We start from the raw sequence: 19,326 nt of genomic DNA, 5'->3' as shown, positions 1-19,326 counted from the left end.
GTTTGTGAAGAGCCAATAGACAGACCTGAATATTTTACACTATTTTTTATTAATAACTCCGGATTGACAGACTTTAACTGAGGAAACAAAAATAGAATTAATTTATCCTGGATCCAAATGTTAGGCTCCTCTTGATTTTTTTCAAAACAGACATTAATTTTATTCCTTTGGATTCCTCCTGTTCTTGCTGACACCACCTTGTTTCTGCTTACTTTTTCTTTTCACCTGTTTCTGTGACATGAGATTATAATTGGTTTCTGCTGAACTTTCTCTTGCTGCGATGTAATGATTAACAAAGAAAATGAAATCTTCTTTTCATTTAGGCAATGAGTTCTGCCCCACTGCAATGTCTCAGATGGCAATCCTTTAAGGAAGTACGGTTCTGTGGAATAATTTCCATCCTTAGGAAATAACTAAAAGGTTCTATCAGAAGCCTTTGTCAGCCAACATTCTCTTTATGACCCATCAGCTGCAAATTTGCCCAAACTAGGAACTGTGGCATAATCCTCCTACTTCTAAACCCACGCATGAAGTCAGGCTTTTGGTTGGGTGATGGACTTCCCCAGCCCGCCTCCTGTCTGGGTCCCTTTCCACTCTGTCACAGCGTCAGCCCAGGCCTTCACACTTCCACCATGGAACTGTTTAAAAAGCCTCCTAATCAGTCATTCACCTCCACAATGGTGGCAGGGTGATCTTCATAAAACAGAAATTCTGACCACATCAGCCCTGCTGATCACCTTTCTGTGGCTTCCTATTTGCTAGATAATATGGTCCTCCATGGGTTTACCTGGTGCCTCAGATGATAAAGAATCTGCCTGCAGTGCAGGAGACCTGGGTTCAATCCCTAGGTTAGGAAGATCCCTTGGAGAAGGGAATGGCTATCCACTCCAGTATTCTTGCCTGGAGAATTCCATAGACAGAGGACCCTGGCAGGCTACAGTCCATGGGGTCTCAGAGTCAGACATGATTAAGCAACTAACACTTTTACTTTCTTAAGGTCCTCTGTAATTTGACCTCTGCACATCCTTCTAGCAGCATCCCATTGCCACCCTGGCCTACCACACCGTCAGGATCCACCTTACTCATCATGACAATGATACTTACTAACACTTCTGTCTTTTATTGCAGTCTGTAGAACAATTTTTCACAAATTCTCAGAAATATCCTACAAGATATTTTATACTTTTATTATATTCAGATTCAGACACTTACAGAATCTGTCCAGGATCACATAGCTGATCTCACAGGTGGCAAACGAGTCCCAAACCCAGGCCCATCTGATTCCCAAACCCTTTGTGCTCTGCCACATGAACATTCTGAAATACTGGCAGTTCTCTGAATGAGCCATGGCCTTTATACCCTACCATCATCTTTGCAATCACTCTTCCTGCAGCCTTTAATACTCTTCCCTTTCTTTGGCCGGCTGGCTGACTGCTACTCATGCCATAAAGTTTGTCTCAAATATTGCATAGGGCTTCCCTTGTGGCTCAGCTGGTAAAGAAGCTGCCTGCAATGCAGGAGAACTGGATTTGATCCCTGGGTTGGGAAGATCCTCTGGAGAAGGAAAAGGCTACCCACTCCAGTATTCTGGCCCAGAGAATTCCATGGACTGTGTAGTCCATGGGGTCGCAATGAGTCAGACACGGCTGAGCGACTTTCACTTTCACGTCACATTGGGGTGAAACTCTGAGCAATTGCAGATGCAGAGATAAAGAAAGAAATAGAACCAGACTGGAAACCAGGAAACTAGGTGAGTCTCTGCAGCTCTGTTCACAAGGGTCCTTGTATAAAATCTGTATAATAACTCTGCCTGTCACCTGGAGTTTCGAGGAGGATCAAATGGGACTTTATATTTGAAACCACTTCGCAAACTATCAAGCCCCATATAAATATGTTACTATTAATTGTTATGTTCATTAAGTAATTAAATCTCAGGTATAATAATGAACCTTAAAAATAACTTAATGGCTATTAATCAAAATGCAGGCTGAGAGTAATTACGCTAATTAAAATTGTCAGTAATAATGATAATTGGCCCTGATACTGAGAAGTGGTCCATGGGGCGTGGATTCACATGAAACTGGGAAGTAAATAACACAAGTGAGAGTTGGCAAAGGGACCCAGAAGCAGGCTAATGACAAAACAAGCAGATGAACCTCACTATTCCCGGCTGAGAGTGTTACCATGCTAAGGGAAAAGGGATTGATAAACACCAAAACCACCTAGTGTTTTATGAGTATCTGGCTTGCAATGGTGCATATAGTTGTCTGTCTGTGTACATCTCTGGGTGGTAACACCTTCATATTTAGCTTCACCACATTAAACTACATGGGAGTCCATCATTATGCTGTTCCCTAATACCATCTACTCGTCAATCCTAAAGGAAATCAACCCTGAATATTCATTGGCTGAAGCTGAAGCTCTAATACTTTGGCCACCTGATGCAAAGAGCCGACTCATTGAAAACAACCCTGAGGCTGGGAAAGATTGAAGGCAAGAGGAGAAGGAAATGACAGAGGATGAGATTGTTCGATGGAATCACCAACTCAATGAACAAGAGTTTAAGCAAACTCCGGGAGATGGTGGAGGACAGCAAAGCTTGGTGTGCTGCAGTCCACGGGGTTGCAAAGAGTCGGACACAACTGAGCAACTGAACAACAACAATCACATCACCATGTCTCCTGACAAATCCAAGATTCTTCATGGCCTGGTTCATGGCCTCTTGCATGAAGACTTTCTGGATTTTTCCTGGGATACTAGGGATGTTTTTCTGATCTCCTTCCCCTCTGTAAGCCTACCCTTGGAACTTACAGTCCCAGTCCATTGCTTACTAACCAAGTTTCAAGATGTTACTTAACACCTCTTTTATATTAACTAAATGAGGATAATAGCAGCAATGACCAGACAAGATTGTTTTGATAATTAACTAAGGTGTCTAAGTCTTTTAGAATAGGATTAGACACATAGTACTCCTTTACTGTTCATCATTATTAATACCATTATCGTTGTTGCAATTATTTGTCTCTACATCCATCACTCTGCCAGACTGTGAGCTCCTTCTCTTTGTGTCCTTTCTTCTTGGACTTACTGCATTATAGCTGCCCCTTTCAATGTTGATGTTACAGTGGAAATGGATGAAGGATATTCTTCAGGAAACTGTGGACAAGACTAAGGGCAGTGAGCTGGAAAATTCATTGACCATGAAATCATATTTGATTTAAATCTTGGCTCTGACACTTGTTTAGACTTTGGTTTTGTGTCTAAGTCACTTCCCCTTCTAGACTCAGTTTTTTCATCTGGAAAATAGAACCAAAAATCTCTGGCCTATTTCCTTCCATCATGGGGTTGGAATAAGGACACAGATGCGAAACCACTTTGTAAACTGAAAGGCACTAATCAAATATAAAATACTTTTACTGTTATTAGAACCATCTGGAAGTTGTTTGGACTTACAAATTGATAGAATCAGTCAGCACCTACTTGACTTACACAAAAAGCAGTTGTTATGCTTGGATATTTTTTAAGCCCTTAACCCTATGGATATTCCAAGTCTTTTCTCCAAATTCACGCCCAATTTGAGAATGTTCAAGTTTATTTTCCCAAAGACTGAGTAACAATAGGAATTCAAAATATAGCTAAGGCTGAAACTTCACTCAAGATTTCAGTTTCTATTTCCCTTAAGGAAGTTTCTAGAGTCCTAGCTCATAACTGAGTTATTAAATGCAACTCAATTCACAGGGCTTCTCAAGGTAAAGGGAAGCTCAACCTTAGAGGTTGCTTTAAGGTAATGGGCAGTTTAAGATGGAGAGTAACTTGCAAGAAAGAACCATATAGATGGTAAGAACACTGGACTAGGAGTCAGAAATCCTAAATTCTGACCTAGCTCTACAGTCTTCTAGTTTGAACATCTTCCCTACCTGGGCTTTAGTTTTCTCAGTAAAATGTGGATAATCTCTCCTGGTTTCATTAACCTTTGCCATAGAGCAAATCACCTCAAAATTCAGTGATGTAGAAGAGCAAGAGGTTGTTTTCCACAATTCTGTGGGCTGGTGGGTAGTTCTGTTCATCTGTCTGGGCCCACTCAAGGAGTAGCATTCAGTTGAGGAGTCAGCTGGGACTTGGGCCCCATGGACACAGTTAGGACTCTGAGCCTCTCTTTCTGTACAGGGTCTTGCATATTTAAGGTGCTAGACTGGGCCTCCTTACATGCCAATGCTGTTACAGGGGAAGAGAAGTGGGATTGTAGGGGTGTTTAAAGCATTGCCTCACACAGAGTCACTCTCCTCATATTATATTGGTCAAAACAAGTTACAGGGTCTGCCCAGACTCAAGGATTGGGGAAGCAGACTAGACCCTTTGATGGGATGAAGACAAAGTCAAATTACAAAAACGGACATTCTTACAGAGAGGCATGATTCATGGGGATTCGTGGATGTGGGGGCGGGGAGCTTTTTGTACCAATCTAACACACATCTGTCCTGCCTCCAGGGCTATTTGCAAACATCTAAGCTAATATAATTAGAGACACTTTGTAAAGGATAAAGTGTTATGTCATACAGATGCAAGAGCATTCAACTTTTGTTCTACTATTTGTATTCATATTAGTTAGCTGATTTCAAGATGGTCTGGATTAAGTTTTCTGATTCTGATTCCCTGTTAGTTAAGAAAAGTATGTGAGAATATAAGGAGAAGCATCCCAGACAGGTGATACAATATCATCGTTCTGCAATCCATCATGAATTAATGGATGCAGACTTCAAGCATCCGTGGCTTTTCACACTACAAAACCCAAGACAATTTGATCTTATATGTCTACTGAGGAGGAATGGATTACCTAGGAAGCTCTCTTGCTAAATTAAAAAAAAAAAATTGATCCTTGATCTGATCAAGACCTTAGTTCAACTATCAATTTTCAGGAAACACGGAAGACAAAGGGAATGTTAAGCCATACCACAGAAGTGCGATCCACAAATTCAGACTAGGAAAAAACCACAATACGAAAACAACCTGGTTTTCTCAATAAATAATGAAGGTGAAAAAAAAGAGGTGGGGAAGAAGCATGTGCATTAAGAGAGACCAATAACAATGTGTGGAACTTATTTGGATCCTGATTCAAATAAATTAAAAATTATGACATTTTTATCCTTTGGGAAATGTATAAACTGACAGGATAATGAAATTAAAAAATTAAAGCTATGTTTAGGTGTGAACTGTTATTATAGTTATGTATTTTTAAAAGACTCCTTAGACTTTAGGGTACATATTGAAATATTTTCTTGTGATTTGATATCACATGTGTGTGTGTATGCATGCTCAGATGCTCAGTCATATGCAATTCTTTGCAATTTGTTGGACTGTAGCCCACCAGGCTTCCCTGGCCATGTTATTTTCCCAGCAAGAATACTGGAGTGGGTTGTCATTTCCTCCTCCGGGGATATTCCTGACCCAGGGATCGAACATGTGTCTCCTGTTTTTCCTGCACTGGAAGTGGATTCTTTACCACTAAGCCACCTGAGAAGCCTGAACTGATATTATAGCTAAGATTTACTAATACAGAATGGTGGGGCTAGACATGAAACAAAAATATCCATGAGTTGATAACTGTCTAATCTAGGTGATAAGTACACGGGCATTGATAATTCAATTTAGGCTACTTTAGTATATGTTTGAAATTCTTCATAATTTTTATTTAAATAGTTAGACAAGAAGTCAGACAGCCCTAGGTTCAACTAGCACACCCCATATCTCTTCTCTTTAACCATATGTTCCGTGGAAATTCACTTCACTTTTCTGAGCTTCCATTTCCCTAAAAATAATGTAGAGATAATCTCCTTTCATTATTTCCAAATGATGCTCTAAGGGCCAAATGAGTCCATGAAGGTGAAAACACTTTATAAACCATGAAAGGCTATAAATATGCTCAGGACTGTTTTTGTTACTATCACTATTGACCTGAAAATAATTTAGATCTTCTGGGCTCTGTCTTTCCCTTAGTAACAGTATCTCTTCATCCTTGGTCTGCTCACATGTGAAATTAACCACAGATGATTCATAAAGCTTTTGGGGCAGTGGTTATGAATTTGACAAAGGGTCTAAAGATAATTTTTTAAATGTCATATTTTGCCTTTATCTCAAATCCAAGTGGGAAGAATTTCTGCTACTGGGTGAAATAACAGGGACTGTATTTGCTCTCCTGCTGGGTACAACCAAGAAATAGACTATATGTATGTTATTCACAAGAGATGGCAAGAATACACAGAAGAACTATACAAAAAAGATCCTCATGTCCCAGATAACCATAGTGGTGTGATCACTCATCTAGAGGTAGACATCCTGGGGTATCAAGTCAAGTGGGCCTTAGGAAGCATTACTATGAACAAAACTAGTGGAGGTGATGGAATTCCAGTTGAGCTATTTCAAATCCTAAAAGATGATATTCTGAAAGTGCTGCACTCAATACGCCAGCAAATGTGGAAAACTCAGCAGTGGCCACAGGAATGGAAAAGGTCAGCTTTTATTCCAATCCCAAAGAAAGGCAACACCAAAGAATGTTCAAACTACCACAAAATTGCACTCATCTCACACGCCAGCAAAGTAATGCTGAATATTCTCCAAACTAGGCTTCAACAGTACATGAACTGAGAACTTCCAGATGTTCAAGCTGAATTTAGAAAAGCCAGGGGAACCAGAAATCAAATTGCCAACATCCATTGGATCATAGAAAAAGCAACAGAATTCCAGAAAAACATTTACTTCTGCTTCATTGACTATGCCAAAACCTTTTACTGTGTGAATCACAACAAACTGTGGAAAATTCTTCGAGAGATGGGAATACCAGACCCCCTTACCTGCCTAGTGAGAAACATATATGCAGGTCAAGAAGCAACAGTTAGAACCAGACATAAGTAGAATGGTTCCAAATTGGGGAAGGAGTATACGTCAAGGCTATATATTGTCACCCTGCTTATTTAACTTATATGCAGAATATATCTTGCAAAATGCCAGGCTGGATGATGCACAAGCTGGAATCAAGATTGCCAGGAGAAATATCAATAACCTCAGTTACACAGATGACACCACTCTTATGGCAGAAAGTGAAGAGGAATTAAAGAGCCTCTTGATGAAAGTGAAAGAGGAGAGAGGAAAAGCTGGCTTAAAACTCCACATTCAAAAAACGAAGATCTTGGCATCTGGTCCCCCTCACTTCATGGGAAATAAATGGGGGGACAATAGAAACAGTGAGAGACTTTATTTTGAGGGGCTCCAAAATCACTGCAGATGGTGACTGCAGCCATGAAATTAAAAGACACTTGCTCTTTGTTAGAAAAGCTATGACCAATCTAGACAGCATTTTAAAAAGCAGAGACATTACTTTGCCTACAAAGGTCCATACAGTCAAAGCTATGATTTTTCCAGTAGTCATGTATGGATACATGAGTTGGACCATAAAGAAGGTTGAGCACCAACGAATTGATGTTTTTGAACTGTGGTGTTGGAGAAGATTCTTGACAGTCCCTTGGACTGCAAGGAGATCAAACAAGTCAATCCTAAAGGAAATTAATCCCGAATATTCACTGGAAGAATTGATGCTGAAGTTCCAATACTTCGGCCATCTGATGTGAAGAGCTGACTCATTTGAAAAGACCCTGATGCTGGGAAAGATTGAAGGCAGGAGGAGAAGGGGATGACAGAGGACAAGATGGTTGGACAGCATCACCCACTCAATGGACACGAGTTTGAGCAAGCTCCAGGAGATGGTGAAGGACGGGGAAGCCTGGTATGCTACAGTCCATCGGGTCTCAAAGAGTCAGACATGACTGAGTGACTTAACAACAGCAGCAATGTTATTTGCATATAGATTTTTATACATGTATATACATACACATATAAATTTTATATATACATACATATGTTTACATACATATGTTTACATATATATATACATATAAATGAGAATGATTTTTAAGGAACTGAGTATCAGGCCCAAAAGGATAGTGGTCACTGATGTGTAAGAAGCAAACAAGTTGAGTCTCACAATTGCCTCGGTTTCCTGCTTCAATTGAGACAGTTTACAGACCCCAAAAAAGGGGGAAAAAAGATATCCATGTTGGATGGGAAGAAGTGAAGCTGACTTTAGTCACAGATGACATGATCATCTATATAGAAAATCTAACAGAATCTATAAAAAAAAAAAAAAAAAAGACTATTAGAACTAAGTGACTTTAGCAGGTCTATAATGATCAATTATATATCTACATAGTAGCAGTAAAATATCAGAAGTTTTACATTTAAAAAATACATCATTGTCAATAGCATAAAAATATGAAATATTTAGTGATGAATATGAAAATTCTGTGAAATATCTACACACTGAAAAATGGTAAAACATTGCTGAAAGATCTTTAAGAAAATCTGAATAAATGGCGAGGTTACTATAATCATATGCTGGACAACTCAATCCCCAATATTAAAGATATTCTCCCCAAATTTATGGATACATTCAATGCTATCCCAGTCAAAATGCCTGCAGAAATTTTTTAAATAAATTGACAAACTGATTCAAAAATTCATACGCAAATGCAAAGGATCTAAATTAGCCAAAACAACTTCTAAAAAGAACAAAGTTAGACAACTTCCACTGTCTGATTTCATCTGATTTCAAGACCTATTAGAAATTACATTAATCAAAACAGTTGTATTGGTATAAAGATAGATAATAAGCTCAATGGTACAGATTAGAGTCCAAAGATACAAGGAGATGAATATATATATATACATATATATATATATATGATTTTTAATACAAATGCAAAGGCTATTTTGTCAAGAAGAGTAGTCTTTTCAACAAATGGTGCTAGATTTGGATATGCTTGTGAAAAAAATAAATAAGAAACAACTTTCAATCTGTTTTTTGTTCCATAAACAAGAATTAACTCTAAATGGACCATAGACCTATATGTAAAATCTAAAACTATGCAATTTATAGAAGAAAACGTAGGAGAAAACCTTCATGACCTTGAGCTAGTGAAGGTTTTCTGGGATCCAGCATGAAAAGCACAATCTACAGAAGAATGAAGTGGATTGAGGACAGGAGGATCCACTCTGCTGGTGACATCATTACCAGATGGTCATTTAGATTTGGCGAGAAACGGAAGAGTTTAATTAAAGTTCCTATGAAGATCTGTGAAAAAATTCGACTCATGTAGGTTTTCTGAAATTCCTTGGAGACAGAAAGGCCATATCTGAAAAGATCAGTTCCATTTTAGTTTCTTTTTTTTTTAAGACCCAATCTAAATCTTCCTTTTTGTTTTGTTCTGTCTTAGCATTTGCCACCACCAGCCCTCCTCCTCCCTCTTAGACTTCTTTCTCTGCCTTTTGAGAATTGGGGAACTACTGCTCAGACTTTGCAAACTTCCTCTGGCCTCCAATACCCTGCACCACCATTTTTACATAAACACTGTGCAACCACAGATGAGATATTAAGACTCTTTATGTCTCAGTTTATAATAAAGCTTTTGGGGGACCCAGTCTATAAGATCTATTTAGCTTTGAGCCCCTTATTCTATGCTTTCCAAGAAGAATGATTTAACAATAAAACAGCATGAACAAGATGTTTTTCCGCTTTGACAGTAGATTGTACCCAAGAATAGGAGTGATTATACCCAAGAATAGGTGTGATAAGTGTTATTGCCCAGATGAATTTCATAAACTACATTGGAATGAAGCTACATTGGATTTAGACAAATTCTGGGGTGTCTGTTAAATAGCCACTCATATTTCCTCTTGGCTCATGCTTTCATTCATTCTTCAAACTAATATTTACTAACCACTTACTATGTCCCAGGTACTTTTCTGGGTATTAAGATGCAGGGTTCACATTCTGGCAAGTAAGACCAACAAAATTTTTCCCACTACAGTGTCTGTACACCTCTGTGGCTTCTTCATGGGACAGCCTTCCCCTCCTCTCTTCATCTAGCCAACTTCTATTCTTCATTCAAAAAACCCAAATGTGACTTCTATAGAGAAAACTTGCCTCCCATGAACTGAATGAAGTCCTCCCATTACTTATTTTCTTGTGTCTCTCTATTCTTTTTCCTTCCCAGCCCTTAACAAAATCTAGGACCATTTTATTTCTCATTGCATTTCTCAGCACATGTGGCACAGTCCTTGAAAGGGGCAGTTGCTTAACCAACATATAAACATTACCATGTGTAAAACAGATAGCTAGTGGGAAGCTACTGCATAGCATAGGAAGCTCAGCTCGGTGCTCTATGGTAACCTAGATGGGTGGAATGGGGGCAGCGGAGGGAGGTTCAAGAGGGAGGAGATATGTGTATACAGATAGCTAATTCTCACTGTAGTACAGCAGAAACTAACAAAGCAATTTAATAAAATTGCTTTGTTGCAAAGCAATTGTACTCTAATAAGAAAGCAAATAATAATAAATAATAAAGCTAAAATCATCATAACAACACTTTAAAAATGCCTGTAAGCTAACGGAATGAACCAATGAACAGATAAAGGGCACATAAATGAATGGGAAGAAGGAGGTTGGAATGGCCTTCTAAAATTATTAGGTCTTTAGTGTGGTCAGGATTTAGGTGGGTGAAAGGTGAAGAAAATGGACAAGTAGATGCCTCATCTCCAGTTCATGATATCTTATCTGGGAAACAGCCTCCTAACAGGTCTCAAAATTTCTGGTCTCTTCAGTTTTTCAGGCTAAGAGTTATCACACTACAAAGTCAGCTATACGACATCATTTAACATCTCTAAAATGCAGTGGACGCCCTACTGAAAAACAGCCAAATTCTCCTGCTTGGCACTACTCCCTCCCCCAAAAACGATCTGGCTTTCAACCGTTTGTAATGTATTTCCCAGTAAATCCACCCACTTACTTTACAAAGCAATCATAATGAAGAGGCCATCCCCCACTGACCAGATACATATCCTGCCCTTTCCAATTTCCCCACTATGCACTTTCCCCCATTCTCCCTCTGCTGAAGTTGTCATCTGATTCAAGTGTGACTCAAATGCCATCTTCCCTAAGGAAGCTTCTATGACCAAGCACCCTCCCTCCTCTGAAAGAATCTCTCCACCCTTTCTGCATCCACTCCACATGCTTATACTTCCTTCTTGTGCACCAAAGTTGTTCTGCTTCACACCACGGTTCCTATCTACATATCTTTCAGTAGCTGATGAACTCTTCCAGATCAGAGGCACCTCCAGAACTGCTCCCCACATAAGGTAAACACTCAGTAGATATTTGTTGGACTAAATGGCCTGATATATCTACCCAGGGATCCCTTTCTACTGTCCCTTGCTTCCAATGGTGGGTCACTAGGAGAGCATTAAGATACAGTCTTCTTAAAAATCAGATTGTAGCCTTCCCCCAACTCTGCTAATTTACTTATTCAGATGTTTATTGAACACCTATCATATTTTAGACACTTTTCTGGTTACTGCAGATACCAAAAAATAGAAAATATTTCCATCCTCAAAGCACTTATATTTAAGTGAGTAGAAGACTCAGTATACTATGAAGTACATCAGATGGTGAAAAATACTATAGAGAAATATAAAGTACAAAGGAGGATAGAGAATACATTGCCTCCCAGAGGTAAGGTGATATTTTAAGGAGTGTTCCTACAAGTCCTCTAATAAAAGGTGACTATGGAGCAGACACTGCTTCTGTTAGGTCCATAATATTTCTGTCCTTTATTGAGCTCATCTTTGCGTGAAATGTTCCCTTCGTATCTCTAATTTTCTTGAAGAGATATCTACTCTTTCCCATTCTGTTGTTTTCCTCTAGTTCTTTGCATTGATCGCTGAGGAAGGCTTTCTTATCTCTCCTGGCTGTTCTTTGGAACTCTGCATCCAAATGGGTATATCTTTCCTTTTCTCCTTTGCTTTTCACTTTTCTTTTCACAGCTATTTGTAAGGCCTCCTCAGACAGCCATTTTGCTTTTTTGTGTTTCTTTTCCATGGGGATGGTCTTGATCCCTATCTCTTGTACAATGTCATGAACCTCCATCCATAGTTCATCAGGCACCCTGTCTATCAGATCTAGTCCCTTAAATCTATTTCTCACTTCCACTGTATAGTCATAAGGGATTTGATTTAGGTCATACCTGAATGGTCTAGTGGTTTTCCCTACTTTCGTCAATTTAGGCCTGAATTTGGCAATAAGGAGTTCATGATCTGAGCCACAACCAGCTTCTGGTCTTGTTTTTGCTGACTGTATAGAGCTTCTCCATCTTTGGCTGCAAAGAATATAATCAATCTGATTTCACTGTTGACCATCTGGTGATGTCCATGTGTAGAGTCTTCTCTTGTGTTGTTGGAAGAGGGTGCTTGCTATGACTAGTGGGTTCTCCTGGCAAAACTCTATTAGCCTTTGCCCTGCTTCATTCCATACTCCAAGGCCAAATTTGCCTGTTACCCCAGGTGTTTCTTGACTTCCTAGTTTTGCATTCTAGTCCCCTATAATGAAAAGGACATCTTTTTTGGGTGTTAGTTCTAAAAGGTCTTGTAGGTCTTCATAGAACCGTTCTACTTCAGCTTCTTCAGTGTTACTGGTTGGAAGCAAAAGATATTAAGAAGAGGTGGCAAGAGTATACCGAAGAATTATACAAAAACGATCTTCGTGACCCAGATAATCACGTTGGTTGTGATCACTCACCTAGAGTCAGACATCCTGGAATGTGAAGTCAAGTATGCCTTAGAAAGCATCACTACAAACAAAGCTAGTGGAGGTGATGGAATTCCAGTTGAGTTATTTCAAATCCTGAAAGATGATGCTGTGAAAGTGCTGTATTCAATGTGCCAGCAAATTTGGAAAACTCAGCAGTGGCCACAGAACTGGAAGAGGTCAGTTGTCATTCCAATCCCTAAGAAAGGCAATGCCAAAGAATGTACAAACTACTGCACAATTGCACTCTTCTCACACACTAGTAAAGTAAATGCTCAAAATTCTCCAGCCAGGCTTCAGCAATACGTGAACCATGAACTTCCAGATGTTCAAGCTGGTTTTAGAAAAGGCAGAGGAACCAGAGATCCAATTGTCAACATCCGCTAGATCATCAAAAAAGCAAGAGAGTTCCAGAAAAACATCTATTTATGCTTTATTGACTATACCAAAGCTTTTGGCTGTGTGGATCACAATAAACTGTGGAAAATTCTGAAAGACATGGGAATACCAGACCACCTGACCTGCCTCCTGAGAAACCTATATGCAGGTCAAGAAGCAACAGTTAGAACTGGACATGGAGCAACAGACTGGTTCCAAATAGGAAAAGGAGTCCGTCAAGGCTGTATATTGTTACCCTGCTTATTTAACTTATATGCAGAGTACATCATGAGAAACACTGGGCTGGAAGAAGCACAAGCTGGAATAAAGAAAGCTGGGAGAAATATCAATAACCTCAGATATGCAGATGACACCATCCTTATGGCAGAAAGTGAAGAGGAACTAAAAAGCCTCTTGATGAAAGTAAAATAGGAGTGTGAAAAAGTTGGCTTAAAGTTCAACATTCAGAAAACTAAGATCATGGCATCTGGTCCCATCACTTCATGGGAAATAGATGGGGAGACAGTGGAAACAGTGTCAGACTTTATTTTGGGGGGCTCCAAAATCACTGCAGATGGTGATTGCAGCCATGAAATTAAAAAATGCTTACGCCTTGGAAGGAAAGTTATGACCAACCTAGATAGCATATTAAAAAGCAGAGACATTACTTTGCCAACAAAGATCCATCTAGTCAAGACTATGACTTTTCCAGTGGTCATGTACGGATGTGAGAGTTAGACTGTGAAGAAAGCTGAGCGCTGAAGAATTGATGCTTTTGAACTATGGTGTTAGAGAAGACTGTTGAGAGTCCCTTGGACTGCAAGGAGATCCAACCAGTCCATCCTAAAGGTGATAAGTCCTGGGTGTTCATTGGAAGGACTGATGCTGAAGCTGAAACTCCAATACTTTGGCCACCTCATGCGAAGAGTTGTCTTATTGGAAAAGACCCTGATGCTGGGAGGGATTGGGGGCAGGAGGAGAAGGGGATGACAGAGGATGAGATGGCTGGATGGCATCACCAACTCGATGGATATGAGTTTGGGTAAACTCCGGGAGTTGGTGATGGACAGGGAGGCCTGGCGTGCTGCGATTCATGGGGTCGCAGAGATTTGGCACGACTGAGCGACTGAACTGAACTGATGGAGCAAACTCTAAGAAAATAAAAGAGCAGGCAAATAGGAGAGTGTGAGGCACATCAAAGGAATATCTAGCGCCGAGGCCCCAAGGTGGCACCAATGGCAACAATCCAGTTTAGAGAAAATGACCACCTGTTCTGCAGTGGTGTATTTAGCATCAAGTCTGAGACCAGTGTGGGTAGAAGAGCATAAACGAAGGGACAGAATGTGAGTAGATAAAGAGGAAATGGGACATGAGCACACATGGAGCCTAAGGGGTCATAGTAAGGACTTAGACCTTCCCTGTCTGTGAAATAGGAAGCTGTTGGAAGGTTTTGAACAGCAAAATGAGATCAACTAATATGTGTTTTAAATGCGTAACATTTGGTTGTGGTGTTGAGGAGACATCATAGGGGAGTGGGAACAGAAACAGAGACCAATGTGTCCAATAACCTAGAAATGAAGGAGGCTCCAGACAGAGTGCTGCAGATGTAGGCTAAGAGGTGGACCAGGTCAGCCACCACTTGCTGTTGTCTGTCGTTTTGATATAGTAGTGACCCTAATGCCTGTGAGGTGATAATCTCACTGTGAAGACTGTGAGAGAAACAGAGCGTGTGGAAGAACAAGGGTTCAAGGTTTCAGCTGTTGGCCATTGAAGTCTGAAATGGTTTTATCATCCAGGTGGATGTCAAGTTGGCAGTTAGATAGAAGAGACTGGAGTTCACAGAAGAGGCCAAAGCTAAAAATATAAATTTGGGACATATCAACCTAATGATATGATTTCAACTAATGATTTCATCAAGGGGGATAGTAAAGACAGATAAGAGAGAGGGCCTGGGGCTAAACCTGATCTTAAGGGATCCAAGAATTTATGAGGAACCAGTACAAAGAAAAAGTGGCCAGCAAGCTAGGAGAAAAACCAACGTGGGTAGTGTATAAATAAGTGATGAAAGAATCACTTATGCCAATTGTTGGGCCAAATTAAATGTGCACAATTGACCATCGGTTCTAACAATGTAGAAACTGGTGGTCTGAGCAAGGTTTTGTGAACAGTTGCACACAAGCTTGATTAGAGGAAGGTCCTTGAGCAAATGGGCGGAACGGAAGTAGTGACCGAGTGTAGACAGGGCCATCATGTGCCTTTGTTTGCTATCACAACCCGTCTGCACCTGCAGGCAGGTGTTATAGCCCGGTCAAAAGTGTCCCAGTCTGGATGGTAAATCATGTAACAAAACAATCTTAAGTATAGACAGCTCTGTCTAGGTTTCTGTTAACACACTGTACTCATTCATCTATATAACAGTGCACTTTCCCCTTTCTAATTTTCCTGATGTAAATAAATCTCAAATCTCTCCCAGACCAGAGATCAAAGGCCTGGAGAACTCTCCCTAAGGTAATAATTTTCAATATGATTGCTTGTGGCCACACAAAAAGGACCAGGGCCCTAACCTCAACAATTTTAAATTCCATTAATCTGACATATAGCCTGGGCTTATATTTCCTCCAGGAGATTCTAATGTATAGCCAGGGATGGGGACCACTGCCCTGATTAATGAAGAAGCAAACAGGTGAGTCTGATGGAGGTTATTACGCAACCCTCTTCAGCCATCTCTCCAGAATCTTCCTCGCTGTCCATCCCACAGTCAATGCTTTGGTTCATGTGGTCATTTTCTCTCCTTGAACTATTGATGTTGCTCTCTAGATAGTTCTTCTGCCTCTGGGCTTACCTCCTTTGATTCATTTCCTCTCATATTACCAACCTATTCCTTTGAACTGACTGTGTTTCTTTTAAAACTTCTGATGTCACTTTATTGACTTCAGATTAAAGTTCAAATTTCTTGTGATGTTATTCAGAGTGATAGGACTACTCCACAGTCATACTGGAGTCAAACCAATGGGGCAAACAGAGACATACAGAGAAGGAGTGACAGAACCAACAACATGGGTGCAGATGGGGAGCTTTTAAAATCCCATCAGATCTTTAGGAATGGTATCAGAGGGACGGGAGGGAAAGTTGGGAAGCATAAACTGGGAGATTGGGGTTGACATATACACCCTATTATATATAAAACAGGGCTTCCTAGGTGGCTCAGTGGTAAAGAATCCACCTGCCAATGCAGGAGACGCAAGTTTGATCCCAGGGTCAGGATCCTGGAGAAGGAAATGGCAACCCATTCTAGTATTCTTACCTGGAAAATCCCATGGACAGAGCTACAGTCTGTGGAGTTGCAAAAGAATCGGACACAACTTCACGACTAAACATTATATAAAATATATAAAGTACTTAACTAATAAGGACCTACCATATAGCACATGGAACTCTATTCAATTTTGTGTAATAACTAAAAGGGGAAAAGAATCTTAAAAAGAGTAGATATATGTATATGCACAACTGATTCATTTTGCTATACACCTGAAATTAGCACAACATTGTAAACCAACTATACTCCAATAAAAAATATTTTTAAAAGAATGTATGAATCTATAAATGGTAAGAAATTTCCCACTAGACATATTCTTGAGCACATGTCACTTGTACAAACCTCAGTCAGACATGAGTTGGAATACAGAGAAGAGAGGAAAAGTAGGGAGTGAGATTCTTCATCTCACTTGTGTTCGCTCCATCTTTACCCTACATCCACCAGGAAATTACATTCATCCCTCAAACAAGTCATGTTCTTTCACCTCCAGGATTTAACACATATTGTATATCCTCCTCCTGGATTACACTGTATCTCCCTTCTTTAAGTAGCTAATTTCTACTCATCCCTGAGATCTCAGCTACATGATGTATTCCTCTGACAAAATTGGCCTGACACCTGTCATCCTCTACTTCACCAGCTTCACTAAGTCTGGATTGAGGGTGTTTCCTGCAGTATCCCACACTCTCCTGGACTTCCTTCACCATGGCCCTTCTCTCACTGTATTGTAATTGTCACTTTAAATGTCTGTTTTTCCCACCAGACTACGAAGGCCATATCTATTTCAAGGTTCAATAATTCTTTGCTAAATGAACACTAATATGAATTCAGTCTAAGGGGCTGGTGGAAAAATCGATACGTAAAACAAGTATTCACAACTTACAGTTGCAGAACTCTCCTTTGCAATTTGACAGGCCCAGGGATGTCCTACCAAACCCTGGTCTTGCTTCGCCCCACCCCCACTGTGGACATGTGCTTCCCATTGGCCTCGGTGTCCGTGACATGAGTCATGCTGAAAGCACATTGGAAACCCTCATCTTTATAGCTCTTTTCTGAGAAAATTACCCAATCTGGCACTCCTTCTGGCCCCAAGGCCACTTGACAGATCCCAATGAGCCAGGCCAGATGGGAGGGGGGAAGAAATCCACCATCAACTTGTCCAACGCCTGGAAAATGTTGGCTTTGGGGTGCTGCAGGTCCTCTTTTGTGCGTTGCCTGGAATCGGAGGAAGGTGCTCTCTGCCAGGCCAAGGCGGTGAGGTCTCCGTGTTCCCGGCCGAGGCCCCCAAGTCAGTTCTGTCTCCTCCGCAGAGCTCCCTCCAGGTGAAGTGTCACAGCTGTGGAATCAGGGAAGTTGTGCAAGAGGAGAAAAAAAAGTTTTCCAACTCAGCAAAAGAACAAGTTTTGGAGAGAGAGAGCTAGGGGAGAGTGGGAGTCCAAAGCAAGGCTGAGAATCATGAAATAAAGTCCACGTGGCAAGAACTAAGAATCTACGCAACTGCAGTAACTAGAGGGAAGTAAATGAGCAGAAAGTTAAAGGGAAGAATGAATGTGGTCAGGAAAACACAAGGAATTTCACTGCTTTCTTACAGCCCAAAGTTTGCTGCAAAGCATTCTACAGTCACTTCAGTCCTGTCTAGTTCTCTGTGACCCTGTGGACCATGGCCCGCCAGGCTCCTCTGTCCATGGAATTCTCCACCCAAGAATAATGGAGTGGGTTGCCGTGCCCTTCTCCAGGGCATCTTCTGAACCCAGGATGAGAAGACGAGACTCCGGATCAAATCCGAGTCTCTTACAACGCCTGCAGTGGGAGGAGAATTCTTTACCACTAGCACCACCTGGGAAATCCTCTACAGAGTGAAGTCTCATATTAATTAACTCATCAAGCATTTGCAGGTACTTTGTACTTAACCCCCTTGATCTGCACAACTCCGTAGCTTCTATTATTATTCCTTTTTACGAACAAGAAAAATGAATTTCAATGATATGCATAAGTGACCAAGAAAAACTTCATGCCCAGGACCTGTCTGATCACAAGCCCATCTTCTGGATGGTAACCCACCCCAAACCACCTTACACGCTGGGCAACCCTGAGGAAAGTCATGCTCTCTGATCTTATCTATAAAATGAGAATGCTATAGCCACTGAGATAATCTATAGGAAAAGATTTCTTCAACAGTAAAGCATTATGCAAATGTGAGTTACATGTACTGGTTCATTCACTGGCTTGTTTCTTTATACTCTATTTCATTTCGCAATAAGGCCAAAGTGAGACCACACGCAGTGAAATAATATTGCACAGTCATCCACACATCAGTGCCAAAGAGATTAAATTCTCCATTTGTCAGATCTTCACGGAGGAAGACTCTGCAGGCACACACAAACCTTGTGGACACCAGTCTCACATTCATAAAAGCAATTACCTCAACATGTCCTTACTAAACCCCTGTGTGTGCATGCTCAATCGCTCTGTCACCTCAGACTCTTTGCAATCCCATGGACTGTAACCCACCAGGCTCCTCTGTCCATGGGATTTCCCAGGCAAGAATACTGGAGTGGGTTGCCATTTCCTTCTCCAGGGGGTCTTCCGGACCCAGGGATTGAACCCCTGTCTCCTGCAGCTCTTGCATTGGCAGGTGGATTCTGTACTAGACCAAATCTGGAGGCAGTATATAAATGTGAATAAAACAAGTCCCTGCCCCCAGGATCTCACAGTCTAGAAGAGACAGCAGAATAATAAAGATGACATTTTAAGAGTGTGCTCAAGAAATTCCCTGGTGGTCCAGGGGTTATGATTTCCACCTTCCAATGCAGGAGACACAGGTTCGATCCCTGGTCAGGGAACTAGAGCCTATGTGCCACAACAAAGGTTCCCTGCATGCCACAACCAAGATCTGATGCAGTCAAATAAATAAATATTTTTCTAAAAATGTAAAAAAGACTGT

Source organism: Cervus elaphus, chromosome 20 (genome assembly GCF_910594005.1).
Source record: "Cervus elaphus chromosome 20, mCerEla1.1, whole genome shotgun sequence".
Lineage (NCBI taxonomy): Eukaryota > Metazoa > Chordata > Mammalia > Artiodactyla > Cervidae > Cervus > Cervus elaphus.
The sequence above is the reverse complement of the archived record's forward strand: the minus strand, read 5'-3'. Positions refer to the sequence as shown.